This window comes from Bos indicus, chromosome 18, assembly GCF_029378745.1.
Source record: "Bos indicus isolate NIAB-ARS_2022 breed Sahiwal x Tharparkar chromosome 18, NIAB-ARS_B.indTharparkar_mat_pri_1.0, whole genome shotgun sequence".
Lineage (NCBI taxonomy): Eukaryota > Metazoa > Chordata > Mammalia > Artiodactyla > Bovidae > Bos > Bos indicus.
The window spans coordinates 8,298,969-8,313,882 of record NC_091777.1 but is presented as its reverse complement, the minus strand read 5'-3'; the positions used below and the strand labels follow the sequence as shown (position 1 = coordinate 8,313,882).

Genomic DNA, 14,914 nt, shown 5'->3' with positions numbered 1-14,914 from the left:
CTCAGCATTTGATTTATGTTTCATCCTGATGGTCCCTGCCCTGCGTGGGAGGGAGTTCAACAGAGGTGTGGTGTACAGTGCTGAGTTTGCAGTATGTGTGTGTAGGATCCAGGTGGAGATGTATGCTTTTAGACTTCTGAGTGTTAGAACCTAGAGCTTATTAGGATCACAGACTAGAGCAGAATGGGGAGATGGCAGCATGCAGGTGGCAGCTAATGCTCCGTTGGCCAGTGTCCGTAGTGAACTGTGAATGTTTATAGAGCAGAATGAAACCTTGGGGTCACTTAATTTTTTAAAACGTGTATAAGTAGCAGCTTTCTATGGAGCATTCAAGCAATTTGTAAGTTTTACAGAGTAAAAGTTAGGCATCCTCCTTTATACCCCAATATTACTTGACGCCCCAGACGTCTCTGTAGCTGTCAGTTGGGTGAGTTTCCTCTATACATTTACATAGATATTTCAGGTCAGGAGAAGCCCTGTGTGCGGAGAAGGAGTAGGCATAGAGTTAGAAGATAAACCATAGGAAAATGTGCCTCAGATTGTCAAGGGCGTTATGGAGGAGGGAGTTTCATTGAGTCAAAGTAGGGCTGAGGTGCCAGTTGATTTGGTTCCTCTGTCTTGTGTGACCTTAGAACAGTGTAGTGTGGGGTGGGGAGAAGTGGGTGGAAGCCTAGGTGGAGCTGAGGATTCAAGCACCTTTGAAAAGTCTTGGCTCTGAAGAGAAGGGCAGTGTTGTATTGAAAGATGGTCTTCAAAAAAATCAGAGGAAGGTGGGGAGTGGCACTTGGGAATGGATATATGTTGAAAGAATGCCAGAAAAGAAGGATTCATTTGTGGAGTAAAGTTCTTTGAGGCTGTGAAAATGAATGAGGTTCAGGGCTCAGGCTGACAGTGATAATATTTTTTTCCAGAAGGCAAATTAGAAACTTTGAAAACTTGAAGCACTATAGGAAATGGTAAGTATTCCTTTCACAGAGCAATAAATACCTATTTATGCAGGATGCAGTGCTGTTTCTTCTACAAAGAATTAAGAGGTTCTTTCTGAGCACCAGAAGCTCAGACACACTAACACGGTCGCCAGTGATAAGCTGGTAGATGTTTCATAACTGACTCTCAGGAAAAAACAAAGAAGTGAAACCACTCATCTGTAGCTTTTGCCATTTTCCATGGTGTAAAGTCCTGCCATGGCAGATTTTAAGGTACCCAGTTGACCTAGCTGAAGGTGGGTAGGGAAGAGAGGTGGGCACGGGGGTCCCTCCTGAGCTGACACCCACCCCCACAACATCCACTGCTCCACAGAAGGAATCACCCTTGATTGCCCCCTGCTTGTCACCTTTCCCACCTCCAGTGTTTGGCGAGTTGAAAGTACCTGTAACTGAGGTGTACGCTGAAGCAAGAGTGTTGTGACTTCTGCGGCAGGGTAACTTCAGTCCAGGACTCCTGGAATCCAGAGTGTCCGGGGCCTGCCGTTTTGTAGAGGAATGAATAACCATTTGCCAGGTGAATCAGGAAGGAAATGAGACCCGCCTCTGCCCTGAGGGTTGGGTTTGTGTCCCAGGAGCTCAGATGCCTCCTGCCCTCAGCCCTCCTCTCCATAATCACACCGTGATAGCCGTCTCAAGGACTTTGGGGATCTTCCTGGCTGTGTGACTTCTCAAGTAGTGCTCAGCCTGAATTTCAACTCTTAATTTTAAAACGAGGTTCTCAGACTAGTATACGGTGCTGTTTACCTCAAGCCGACAAAGCACAAGTAATCAGTGGGAGAAAACTTTGTTTTGTAATTTAAAAAAATGCTATGACTGTGAGGGGAAATTTAGCCAGGGCGTTTTTGCTGTTTTGTGTCATTTTCCCTTTAAAGTTCCATCCCATCTAGATCTCAGCTTCCTACCTTCATTTCTCTTTCTGACTGCTATAAGGCACCACTTTTACTCATGGGGCTAAGTCATATCCCTCAAGAGTATGGAGGCTAAATCGAGAGTCACAAATACCGCTCAGAACTCCTCTCCTTGCTCTGGTCTGACTTCCCTCTAAACAACCAACCTTCTTTCTACTGCTGGGGAAGTGCTTTTCATGTCCTGCCCTGAATATTCCAGCTGTTCCTAATTTCTGTACAGTAACATGCACACGTAAGGCCTTGGCCATATGAACCCTTTCTAGTTTTCCAGCTCCTTCTAGGAAGGGAGTTTGTGAAGGAAAAAATGCTCTGGAGCTGGCACACAGTGAGCAAGGGAGAGAGGAGGGATTTTCTTCATCTCCTTCAATAGCTAAGTAGTCTTACTTAATACCTTCCTTGTAGTAAATCCTTTTCTGCCATCACATACTACCCTCTATCCTTTTTAATGTACTTTATTATATAAGTTATGTGTTTTATGCTCACTGCTAGTCTTATCTATTAATATATTTCTAGTTATTTTTGTTGTCTGAAACATGTTCTTGCAGATTCCTCAAGAAGGTCTCATGGAAACAGTACTCCCCAGGTTTTGGCATGATGGTAACAGTTTGTCTGTACTGTTAAAGAAGGAGTCTTGATTCGAATGGTTTTTCTGACTTAGTATGAAGTCTTCATTGCCTTTGCATAATATTAAACAAATACTATGCTTTCTGAGATTCCTTGGCTTTCTTCTTCCATTTTTATCTGAGCCCTCACTTTTCCATGTCTCTGTTATTCTATCGTGCTCAGCTTTTATCCTGCTTCCTGCATTTCCTCCCCAGGGTGGGATCTTACCCTGGAAAGAAACCCTGGAGGATGGGTTTTGAAAGTCCACAGAGGCTAAACTGCTCCACCCCTTTTCACACTATCCATGGACCCTTTTTTAAAAAAAAAAATTGTTTTTAATTGAAGGATAATTGCTTTACAGTATTGTGTTGGTTTCTACCGACCATCAACATGAATCACATGGGTCCCTTTTAACTCACCCACTATTGAAGTAAGCGAAAACTCACGCAGTTGCAACTGCTAGTCTCAGATTGGCTTGTCAAGCTTCTCCATGAATATTCGTTGACTGTTTTGGGTGCTTCAGATGCCCTATTGCCTCTCTGTGCTTCTTACCATATAGTAGATGCTGGTACCTCACAGCACTCTGGAACTTGATTTGTCTTCTGTTTTTGTGGGTGACCTGTTTATCTAGTTTTGTTGTAAATGTTGTTCATGGGCCTTTTTGTTTATTTGTTTTGGTATTCTTATCTAGTTTCTCTGTTTTTATGTGGGGGTTTGGAAGGATCTACAAAAAATTTGCTCCACAGCCACCACCATCTTTCCAGAATTTCCTGTCATTACCCATCATGTACACCTGATTAACAAAGGCTAGAATTAATCAGTATCTCCTGAGTAGAATGTACTTTAACCTTACCGTTACTTTCTATGTAGAGATGTCTCTAGCTTTTTTAGCCCTTAAGGTGGTGATTGTTTTGGTTTTTGACTTCAGTGTGTGTTTAGGTTTGCCATGGGTTGCTTGTCATTCCATCTTCTATCCCACTGCTTCTAACTTTAATTACTTTCCTTCTGAAAAACAAACCTCTGAGGCTCTTTTAGTCAGTGTCTGCTAGTTGTAAACTCTTTCAGAGTTTGTCTGAGAATGTATTAATTCTGTGCTCACCTTGGATGGTATTTTGGCTGGGTATAGAATTCTAGGTTATCATTTTCTCTCATCATTTTCAAGAACTTTTCTTACTATCTTCTGACTTACTGTTTCAAATTTTTTTTATCATCGAACCTCTCTGTCCTGCCTACTTAGTAATTTTCTTAAATCTGTTTTCCAGTTTATGAATTCTCTCTTCTGCTTTGTCTTCTCCACTGTTCAAACAATCCATCAAGTTTTTTATTTCAGTGACTGATTTTCCCTTTCTAGAAGTTTTATTTGATATATTTTCAGGTTTACTCATTCTGTTTTCATAAACATAGTTCTTATCTTTTCAATTCTTTTATTTTAAATAGTTTTATTTTAATAGTTTTTATCCAGTAGTTCAATTATTTGAAGTTTTTGTCTGTTTGCTATCTCTTCCTCATGGTTGATTGTTTCTTTGTGTGTTTTTAATTTCATTATTGTTAGCATATCTTTCAGTTCAGTTCAGTTCAGTCACGCAGTCATGTCCAACTCTTTGCGACCCCATGAATCGCAGCACGTCAGGCCTCCCTGTCCATCACCAACTCCCGGAGTTCACTCACACGTCCATAGAGTGGGTGATCCCATCCAGCTGTCTCACCCTCTGTCGTCCCCGTCTCCTCCTGCATATCTTTAGCAGGGTTCATTTAACTGAACTTGTACAGTGTAACTTGAGGTTATAGTCTACTGTATTTGCTTCTACTAGGTGCCCCAGAGGTATTACTGACTCAGAGGCTAACTTTTCTGGTCGGGAATTCTGGGTCACTTGAGTAGTGAAAATTGTTCAGGTTTAGACTCAGTGTTATGAATTCTAGGTGAAATTTTTCTGCTCAGAACCCAAGATATGTCAGGGTTTACCCCTATCTCCCTCTGCGGCTGAGTGAATGTATTCTAGTTTCCTTTTCTTAGAGGTGAGTGCCCTTTTGGTGGTCCTGGTACAATACGGTATTCTTACTTCTTACACCACTCCTCATACAGACCCAGTGTCTTCCATCTTTTTTTATGTATGAATGAAAACCTATTTCTAGGTTAGTGGAACTGGTCCAGGATACACAGCATCTTCTGATGCTCTTATCTTTCCAGTTTAACAATGCTTTCAACCCCCAAGAATTTTCTTTATTTTATTGTGAGCTCAACTATACTTAAAAACCTCATCTGAAATATGTTCTCTGGGGCTTCCCAGGTGGCGCGAGTGGTAAAGAACCCACTTCCCAATGAAATATGTTCTCTGTTTTGTTGTTGTTGTTGTTCATGCTGATCAGCTTGTGAGACCTTAGTTCCCCAACCAGAGATCAAACCAGGACTCCCCACAGTGGAAGCACAGAGTTCCAACCACCGGACCACTAGGGAATTCCCTCTTTTCTGGTATTTTATAATAGCTTTTTAGTGGGAAGGTTTTCAGATGATATAATCAGCCATGTTATCAGAACTGATATCCCACATATAAAATTTTAATTTTTCCTAGAGGGTGAGTCGAGAGAGTAAGGAGTTGGAAGGAAAGGAAAAGTGAGAAGAGCATGGCAAAGAGAGGAATTGTAAGAGAGCCTTCTTTTCCAGGTGCCTTCATTGATGTTTGGACTCTTGCTGCCTAACTGGTCCATAATGATCAGTTTCAGCATCACCTGGGAGGTTTGTTAGAAATACGGAGCCTTAGGCTCCATTCCAGACCTACCAAGTTAGAATCTGTATTTTTATTTTTACTTTCTTTTTTGCCACACCATGCAGCATGATCTTAGTTCCCTGACTGGGGATTGAACCCATCCATGCCCTCTGCATTGGAAGAGCAGAGTCCCAACCACTGGACCACAAAGGAATTCCTGAGACTCCGCATTTTAATAAAAATGTCCAGGTGATTTGTGTGCACATACAAATTTGACTTAGACTATTTCTGATCTAATTACCTTCCATAAAATGGCTATTTTTTTGAGATCAAAAACCTTCTTCCACTCCTGTTGACCACTTCTCTGGCTTTATCTTTTTCTCCAGTTAATTTTTAAACACTTTCCTGAAATGACGTTTGTATTGAGGTTTTTGAGAACATTCCTATTGGTGATATATTGAGGAAGTGTTAATGTGACAGACTGTCATATTGACTATGACAGCAAAATCTTAATGCTGGAGCAAAGCCGTTGTGAAATTCTCAGGGTACTTGCTTTCTACTCAACTCTGCAGGGTAGAGAATTGAGAAAGTGGAGCGTTCTGTATAGAAGGCTTTAGAGCTGTATAGAGAGCTTTTATCTTTCACTGGTGTGTTTGCTCTGCACATGGAGGATTCATAATTTGCTCCTTTTGCTCTACATGCTCACCAACATGTACTGTCTCCTGTCTTTTTGATACCATTCAGACAAATGTGAGGTGATACCCTATGGCTTTTTTGGTTTGTGTTTCTCTGATGATTACCGTTGTTGAGCATCTTTTTGTATACTTGTCCATCCATATGTCTTTGGGAAAAGGTATATTCAGTTCTTTTGCCCATTTTTAAGTTGCTTGTTTTTAGCTTTTGAGTTATAGGAGTTTCTTATGTATTTACATTTTAGATATTAACCTCTTATCAGATATATGGTTTGCAAATGTTTTTTCTCATTCTGATTGTTTTTTCATTTTACTGATTGTTTCCTCTGCTGTGCAGAGATTTTTAGTTCAGTGTAGTTCCACTTGTTTATTTTTGCTTTTGTTTATGCTTTCGATACTGTATGCAAAAAATTGTTTCAATTTTTTGAAAACGGTTTCAAGCAGCTTTTGTTTCTCCCTGCCCCCCACCCCTCTGGCTAGGAACTTTACAGTTTCAGGTCTTATGTTTAAGGTTTTAATTCATTTTGAATGTGTATTTGTGAGTGGTGTAAGATTAAGGGACTTAAGAAACATAAGAACCAAATGTAAAGTATGAGTCATGCTTGGATTCTGATGGGAACAAGCCAACTGAAAAAAAAAAGCCATTTGGGGGGATAGTTGGAGAACTCTTGAGTATGACTGGATTTCAGATGATGTTAAGAGATTACTGTAATTTTGTTAAGTGTGATAATGACATTGTGATTATATTTTAAAAAGTGTCCTTTTCAGTCAAACATGGGTTTTGGAAGTGTTCACAGTGGGAGTGATGGGTGTGTGGGATTTACTTTAAAATACCAGTTAACAAAGTGAGTTTGAGGGTATTAGGTAAAAATGAGATTGATCATGAGTCTAACTATTGAAACTGAATGGTAGATTCATAAGATTGTGTTATACTTTTCTCTCTTCTTTAATGAATGCTTGAAAATTTCCATAATAAAAAAATGTTTTTAAGAGTCCTAGATTTTTAGAGTCAAGAAGCAATTTCAGCAAGAAGTATGATTTGTCATAAATATGTGCTTTTCTGAGAAAAGGACTCAGTATCATTGGTTCTTTTCTTCCTAAATGCTTAAGATTTATCTTAAATTTTTTGACTCTGAAAGGTTCTGGGTTTTTCTGCTGAAAACAAAGGACAGCCTTTCAAGAAAGACAAATGTTGACCATGGAAATGCTAGGAGTGAAATAGAAATGTGTTCACATAGTGTTATATATGCCCACACAGAAACCTACTCATAACTATTCCGAAGGCTTTTTTTTCTCCCCAGGCTTTATTTTCCGTGACAAATTCCCATAATCCCAAAATGTGTATTTCAGACTTTGTTGAGTTATTAGAATACTGCCATGATCAGGAGTTTGGAATCAGACACACCTATATTCAAACCCCAGCTCTGCCACCTATGAACTGTGGTGATAAAGGGAAATTTTACTTAAATTCTCAGAACCTTGATTTCTTCAACTGTCAAACAGGACCTACCTCATAGAGTTGTAGTGAGGATTAAATGACTGTATCTCCCATGTGGAGAGTTTAAATGATCATGTTCTTGGAATGCTGTGAGTGTCCATAGAATCCTAGCTTGTTTCTATGTGTTAGAAATCTAGAAACTCAGGAACACGGCCCTTTGGAGACAGATGCCTCCTGTCTGTCTGTAGAACTCCATCTCACTTGCAACACATAACTTCTTGTGTCACTGTAAGGCATTGACTCCTCTGAAGTGCATTTGTACAAAATTCCTCTTTCTGGAGCTGACAGCTCAGAAGTGCAGTTCCACATGTTTGTTTGTCTCATTTCGTTTGGACTTGTCTTCTCAAATTCCCCCAGGGGAAGAGAGTGAGATGTGAAAACTAAGCTTAAAGACCGTTTTCTTGATTGAGGAGGGCACTGCTAGATACTGCCTGGGCTACACAGATGAGCAAGGCCCAGCCTGTGTCCTCAGGGCCTCAAATGTGTGTCTGTGTGTTGAGAGAAGAAGGAAGGTGGTGTGAAAGGCAAGTTTTAGAGTCAAGGTTTCACTGAATCTTGGCTTTCTTGCATATCTTTGGCAAGTCATCTCTTCTGTCCTTTGAACCCCAATTTTCTCAGTTATAAAGTGGAGTTCTCTACGTCGCCCATTGTTGGGCGGATCAAAGACAGTGGCATTGCTTTTGAACTACACAGTGCCATGCATACACTCACTGATATTTTCGAGAGAGTGTCCAGCTTCTGTTGGCATCCCAACGGCATCAGAACAAGCAGGGACTGCTGGAGCACGAGCTGGGCCTAGGGAGGGTCTGAAGCAGAGTCTAGCCCCACTGTCTGGTTCTCAGCCTCCTTGTACTGCTCCTGGGCCCAGACAAGGGAGCTGCCCAGGATGTGGTCCTTGGTCCAAGTTGCAGTGTCCTCAGAGCATCCAGGAAACCCCTACTCAGAAGGACAAGGAATGAGGGGTCACAGTCCCTAGGGTCACTCTGCACCTTCATATAGAACATAATGGGATCTCCAGGGCATGCCGGCCAGTGTGCAAAGTGCTGGGAACATAGCATGAACCAACAGACGTGGAGGTTGTAAGTTCAATGAGCAGTCCACTGGGTCTTCCATGTGCCTGGCCCAGCACTGTCCAGTAAAACTTTCTATAATAATGGAAATATTTATGTATCTGGGCTTCCCTGGTGTCTCAGTGGTAAAGAATTCGCCTGCCAATGCAGGAGACATGGTTTTGATCTCCGAGTCAAGACGATCCCTTGGAGGAGGGCATGGCAACCCACTCCAGTGTCTTTGCCTGGAGAATTACCATGGACAGAGGAGTCTGGCAGGCTACAGTCCATGAGGTCCAAGAGTCGGGCATGACTGAGTATGCAGCATGCGTGCCATGCAACTCAGTAGCCCCTTACCCCATGTGAGCATCAGATCAGATCAGATCAGTCGCTCAGTCGTGTCTGACTCTTTGCGACCCCATGAATCACAGCACTCCAGGCCTCCCTGTCCATCACCAACTCCCGGAGTTCACCCAGACTCACGTCCATTGAGTCAGTGATGCCATCCAGCCATCTCATTCTCTGTCGTCCCCTTCTCCTCCTGCCCCCAATCCCTCCCAGCATCAGAGTCTTTTCCAATGAGTCAACTCTTCACATGAGGTGGCCAAAGTACTGGAGTTTCAGCTTTAGCATCATTCCTTCCAAAGAAATCCCAGGGCTGATCTCCTTCAGAATGGACTGGTTGGATCTCCTTGCAGTCCTAGGGACTCTCAAGAGTCTTCTCCAACACCACAGTTCAAAAGCATCAATTCTTGGGCGCTCAGCTTTCTTCACAGTCCAACTCTCACATCCATACATGACCACTGGAAAAACCATAGCCTTGACTAGATGGACCTTTGTTGGCAAAGTAATGTCTCTACTTTTGAATATGCTATCTAGGTTGGTCATAACTTTCCTTCCAAGGAGTAAGCGTCTTTTAATTTCATGGCTGCAGTCACCATCTGCAGTGATTTTGGAGCCCAGAAAAATAAAGTCTGACACTGTTTCCACTGTTTCCCCATCTATTTCCCGAGAAGTGATGGGACCGGATGCCATGATCTTCGTTTTCTGAATGTTGAGCTTTAAGCCAACTTTTTCACTCTCCACTTTCACTTTCATCAAGAGGCTTTTGAGTTCCTCTTCACTTTCTGCCATAAGGGTGGTGTCATCAGCATATCTGAGGTTATTGATATTTCGACTCTTGAAATGTGGTTTGTGTGATTGAGGGACTGAATTTTAAATTTAATTTTAATTAATTTGAATAGCCGCATGTGGCCAGTGACTACCATATTGGACAGTATTATACAGCGCTGGAAGCATTCTGAGAAAGTTAGAACGGTACCCATGCACACCAAAGGTTTGATTTCCCTTAAGAAAGAGCTGTATCACTCAGAAGACCTGATTTTAGCTCTGCCTCCCACTGTGTGTGGATTGGTTGTGGTACTTGGCCTCCTCTCTGTTGAGCTTCCTCATCTATAAAACAAGAACAGAAGGATTGGATTAAATTCTTCATTGCTAAATTCTGGACTCTCTTGTGATTGGCTTTTTATTCGCGTGGTTTATTACTGTGCCATCACCTCTGTAACTAAATGCCATGGACATAGGGGTTTAAAACAGGAGAAGTTTATTTTCTTAGTTTTGGGAGGTCAGAATTCCAAGGTTGGTTTCATTGTGTTGAAATCATGGTGTCAGCAAGGACTGTGTTCCCACACAGTCTCGAGACTCGAGGGGAGGGCTTGAGGGAAAAATCAGCTCCTGGTGGCTGCCGACACTCCTTGGCTGGTAGCTGCATCACTCCAAGCTCTGCCTCCCTGGCCACATGTCCTTATCTTCTGTGTTTGGATCTCACTCTGCCTTGGGGCCCACCAGACAATCCAGGGTAATCCCCCTATCTCAAGATCCTGAATTTAATCATTCTCAAAGACTCTTTTTCCATATAAGGCAACATTCGTGTATTAGGACCCAATGTCTCTGGGGGCTGCTCTTCAGCCTAACACACAGTACTATTTAATAATTTGGGTTAGCTTCCAATCAAAATAACTCAGCCTTATAACTGGATGCATGAGCGTTACCACCTGCCCACATGCTCTCCAGGGGAAATTGTCCCAGCTTTCAGAATAGGGACTTGAGTTCGGTATGAAACACACTTCCCTGCTCCCACCTTGATTTGTTTATGCCAGAACAACTGTACTAAAAGATTGACTGACTCATGCATATGCCCCGGTTCTTATACTACCAATACTGAAGCAATGCCCACATCACTGGCAGCCTCCAAATTGTGTGGCAGGGGGCTTTGACAGGAATTCGAGTCAAGAAGACCCAAAGTGTATTGTACGGGGTGAGAGGAGAGAACGCTTGTTGGATCAGCTGGGTGAGTGATGTTTCTCTAGTGGCATACTCATAAATTTGAAAATATAAAGGATTGGCCCTAACACAGACCAGGAACAGCTTGTAACTGATTTGGGACATCATGTTTTACTGTTACTTAATCAAATCTGAGAGCAGTGGTTGGGGAAGTTGGTTTTGTAAATATTGCTCTGAAGCTTTCACATTTCAACAGAGAACAGATGCCAAGTGTTTTTAGTATTATCAATGTTCAAAGTTATTGAAATAAACCACAGATGTACTCTTGTCTGGAAAATCCCATGGACGGAGGAGCCTGGTAGGCTGCAGTCCATGAGGTCGCTAAGAGTCGGACACGACTGAGCAACTTCACTTTGGCTTTTCACTTTCATGCATTGGAGAAGGAAATGGCAACCCACTCCAGTGTTCTTGCCTGGAGAATCCCAGGGACGGGGGAGCCTGGTGGGCTGCCGTCTATGGGGTCGCACAGAGTCAGACACGACTGAAGCGACTTAGCAGCATCAGCAGCATCCTCCTTGAAACAGCAAGATGCCAACAATGCCCTGGGGTGGGGAAAAGATGGAGAGGAGAAGAAGAAAAATGAATTTGTGGAGTTTGAAGGAAGAGTAAGTTGGCTGAAAGACCTTCATTTTCTTTCTTTCTTTCTTTTTTTTTTTGCATAAGAGGCCTAAAAGTGAAATATTTATCATCACAGAGATAGAGAAACACAATTATCATTTAACATGAGTCACAACATTGTATTATTCAAAAAGGAACAAAATGACTTAGAGGCGGAATAAAATCACTTCATTTGTGTCTCAAGAACACAAAGTTCTTTTGGTTTGCTTAAGTCCTTGGATTAAATCAGTGGACAAGCATCTGTTCTGTTCCCTCAGGTGGTCAGCGGCTTTATTACTTCCCATTCACCAATAATGATGAGGTATTTCTTAAGTATCAGGCAGCATGCTTTACTTGAATTATCTCATTTAGTCCTCATGTAGTCCTATAATAGGGCTAATAGTTTCCCAAGGACAGGGAACACAGTCTTTTCCCACACCTAAAGAAAATCTCACTGACTTCCGGCTTCCTGACAGGGAGGGCATTTTTCCTTCAGATTCCTGTCTGGTTCTGACTGATGAGTTAACACTCTGGTTTCCCAAGTGTGCTTGTGGTAGGCTCTTGAGTTCTGTGGACCAGTGCCATAGAATACTGGGATCACAAGTACCTTCTTAACAGGCATTTATGGGGCTCCCACTAGGCCAGGCCCCAGGCCAAGTGTTGGGGACACACTTGTCCTCAGCCTCCCAGAGCCCACAGAGTTTTCAACGAGAGTGCTACGGGCATTTTAGGCCAGATAGTTCCTCTCTGTGGGTCTGTGCTGCTCATAAAGAGCCTTCAGCATCCCTGGCCCTGACCCACTAAATTCCTAGCAGGGAGACAGCTAAAAATTCCACGGCACGTTTCCATTTGCCTCCAGAGGGCGCTGCTGCCCCTGGTTGAGAACCGCTGCAAGGAAGATGGATTTGGAACAAAGCAGAGAAAGTTCAGATGTACGTCTTGGGTGTGGTGCACACTTGTCTTCCTTTCTAGGAGTTTGGCCCATTGTAAGTTAGGACAGTAGATGGTGGAATTTAAAAAGCAGAGGGAAAAGCAAATCCCTTTATCTGAGAAGTTGCTGCCTTAGATGCTACTGCTGAGGTGGGGACCAGGAAGCCGCTTTCTTCCTTTTCCTTCACCTCCTCTCCACGGTCTCCCACCCACTACCCTGTTCCCTGTCTCCATCAAAGGGGATACCTGATGGGCCTGAGTGACTGAGCCTAAGCCAGAGGCAGAGGGGGAGCCTGAAGAGGCACAGTGAGGGGCTAGGTGACCCTGAGCACCGTGGATGGTGGGGGGAGCGGGTAGGAGGACTCCTCCGTAAGGCTGATGAGCAGCCTGAGGGCACAGGTAAAGACATCCTCTCCCCATCCTCCAGATCCCTGGAGTGTGTGCTGATGCAGCCCACAGCAAGATTATCCCGATCACCAGACTGTACCCTCCCACCCTCCCCCCTTTCTGTGAACAACAGAGCAAAGGATTTACACTGAGAAGAAGAAGAAGGCCGGGACCCTGCCCTCAAAAAACTCAGCATCTAGCCCAGCTCTCCCTCATGAAACCTACCAAGTGCCACGCGTTGTCTGGGGGCTGGGAGTGAATGACAGAAACACTGCCTTGGCCTACACAGAGTTTGGAGACCAGCAGGAGCGACAGGCCATTGAAAAAAGATTTATAGGACCAACTCATTTCAAAGTTGGATCCGACGTGTGGTTGGCAAGAGTGTGGAGGGACCGAATCGTCGTGCACAGCTGGTGGAGATACAGCTCAGTACGACCTCTGCTGAGAACAGCGAAAGCTGGAGATGCATGTACCTTATGAGTCAGTGACGCCACTCCTGCTCATGCACCCCAAAGAAACCCTCCTAGGAATACACCCAGTCAGGTATCAATGGCATGTTCACAGCAGCTTTCTCTGCAGTGGTGAAAGGAAAAAAAAAGCATCGGAAGTGGTGACCAGGAGGATGAAGGAGTACGTTCATCATGTGTTGGGATACATCTGTGAAAATGTGTGAGCTGAAACTTCACATATGCCTGTGGATGTGTCTCCCTAATCTGATCATGAATAATAAAAGCACGTTACGGAATAGTATGTACAGTATGATCCCGTTTGTATTAAGTTTATTTTATTATTGGCCACACCGGGATCTTAGTTCCCCAACCAGGGATGGAACCCCTGCCCCTGGCATAGAAAGTGGAGTCCCAACTACTGGACCCTGAGGGAATTCCCTGTATTAAGTTTAAAAACACACAAAAGGAGACTTGGGGCGGGGTGGGGGTGGGGGTGGGGGTGGGGGGGGCAGTAAGAGTACCCCCTGCGGGTCTTAAAAAAAATAAAAAATAAAAACAAACAAAAGAATGCAACATATTGGTTAGACATACATGCGTAGATAGTAAAAGTAGAATGAAATAAATGGGAATTATAAGCCCTAAATTTATACTAGCAGGTAACTGTAAGGAGGCAAAAGGGAATGTAATTGTGCATGAGACTGCAGGGATCTTCACCTGTGGCTGTATTTTCTATTTTAAGGCGGATGGGATGGTGGCCACTTCGGTATTCTGTTATTATGTATCTTTAATGCCCACCCATCTTCTGTTCCCCTCTGTCCTTCCTGACGAAACCTCCACTTTACTTAGGGATCTACTCTCCCTTTACACATCCTATGGGGGCCTCCGGAAAGCTGACCCACCTTCAGGTTTGTGGGGCATGGACTCATTAAAGGACTCATCACTGTTAACCACCAGTTGGTTTAGAAAAGGGCCTGTGGTCCAGCTGTGTTCAGTTAAACTCGGCAAGGTTTGCTGAAGTCTTCTGGGGAGCACCTTCTCTAAGGAGAGGGCTACGGAAGCCTCTCTGTCATTCTCTGACTCTCTTCCTGGACCCCAGAGAGGAAGCACATAGTCCTGCTTGCCGGGGCGGCCCTCCTCCAACAGTGAGAGGAACAGCCTTAAAAAGCAACCACCTCTGTAAACGGCAGAGTGGAGAGATGATTAAATCCTTTGACTATCACACTGGCTCTGAAGCCCGTCCCACTTCTGCTTTTCCAGAATGGGAGCCAGTAAATGTTCTTGAGGTTTGAGCTGCGCTGAAAGCATTCTCTCTGTGCCACACAGGTTGCTATGGAAGCACACGGCAATCGTTCCCTAATCAGGAAAGTTAAGTGTTTCTTAATTTACTCAGTTTTAAGCTTTTCTCCTATTTGTACTATAAACATTTGTAGTAGTAGCGAGGTTAGCCACTGAGGAAACCCATGAACAAGAAGGAAACCAAATATTAATGGAAAATCACGGTGTGATCGTGATTGTCTTTTTTTCTTTTTTTTGAGAACATGTGTATTAGTTCCCTGTGTCTGCTGTAACAAATTACTACAAACTTGGTGTCTTAAAACAACAGAATTTATTCTCTCTCACTTTTGGGGGCCAGATATCTGAAATAAAAATGCTGGCAGGGCTGCGTTCCTTCCAAAGGCTCTAGGGGGAGGCTCTGTTCCTTGGCTCTCCCAGCTTCTGGCGGCTGCTGGCATCATTCTGGTCTGTGCCTCTATCTTCACAGTCTCT

The 14,914-nt window shown here is 43.4% G+C and overlaps 1 long non-coding RNA gene across 1 annotated transcript; it reads left to right on the top strand.

Annotated features, from left to right (window-relative positions):
* Positions 1 to 8,626: 8,626 nt before the first annotated feature.
* LOC139177034 (uncharacterized) lies at positions 8,627 to 13,448 on the top strand. Its single transcript, XR_011561411.1, has 2 exons — positions 8,627 to 11,389; positions 12,739 to 13,448. It is a non-coding gene; the product is annotated as an uncharacterized lncRNA (long non-coding RNA).
* Positions 13,449 to 14,914: the final 1,466 nt, after the last annotated feature.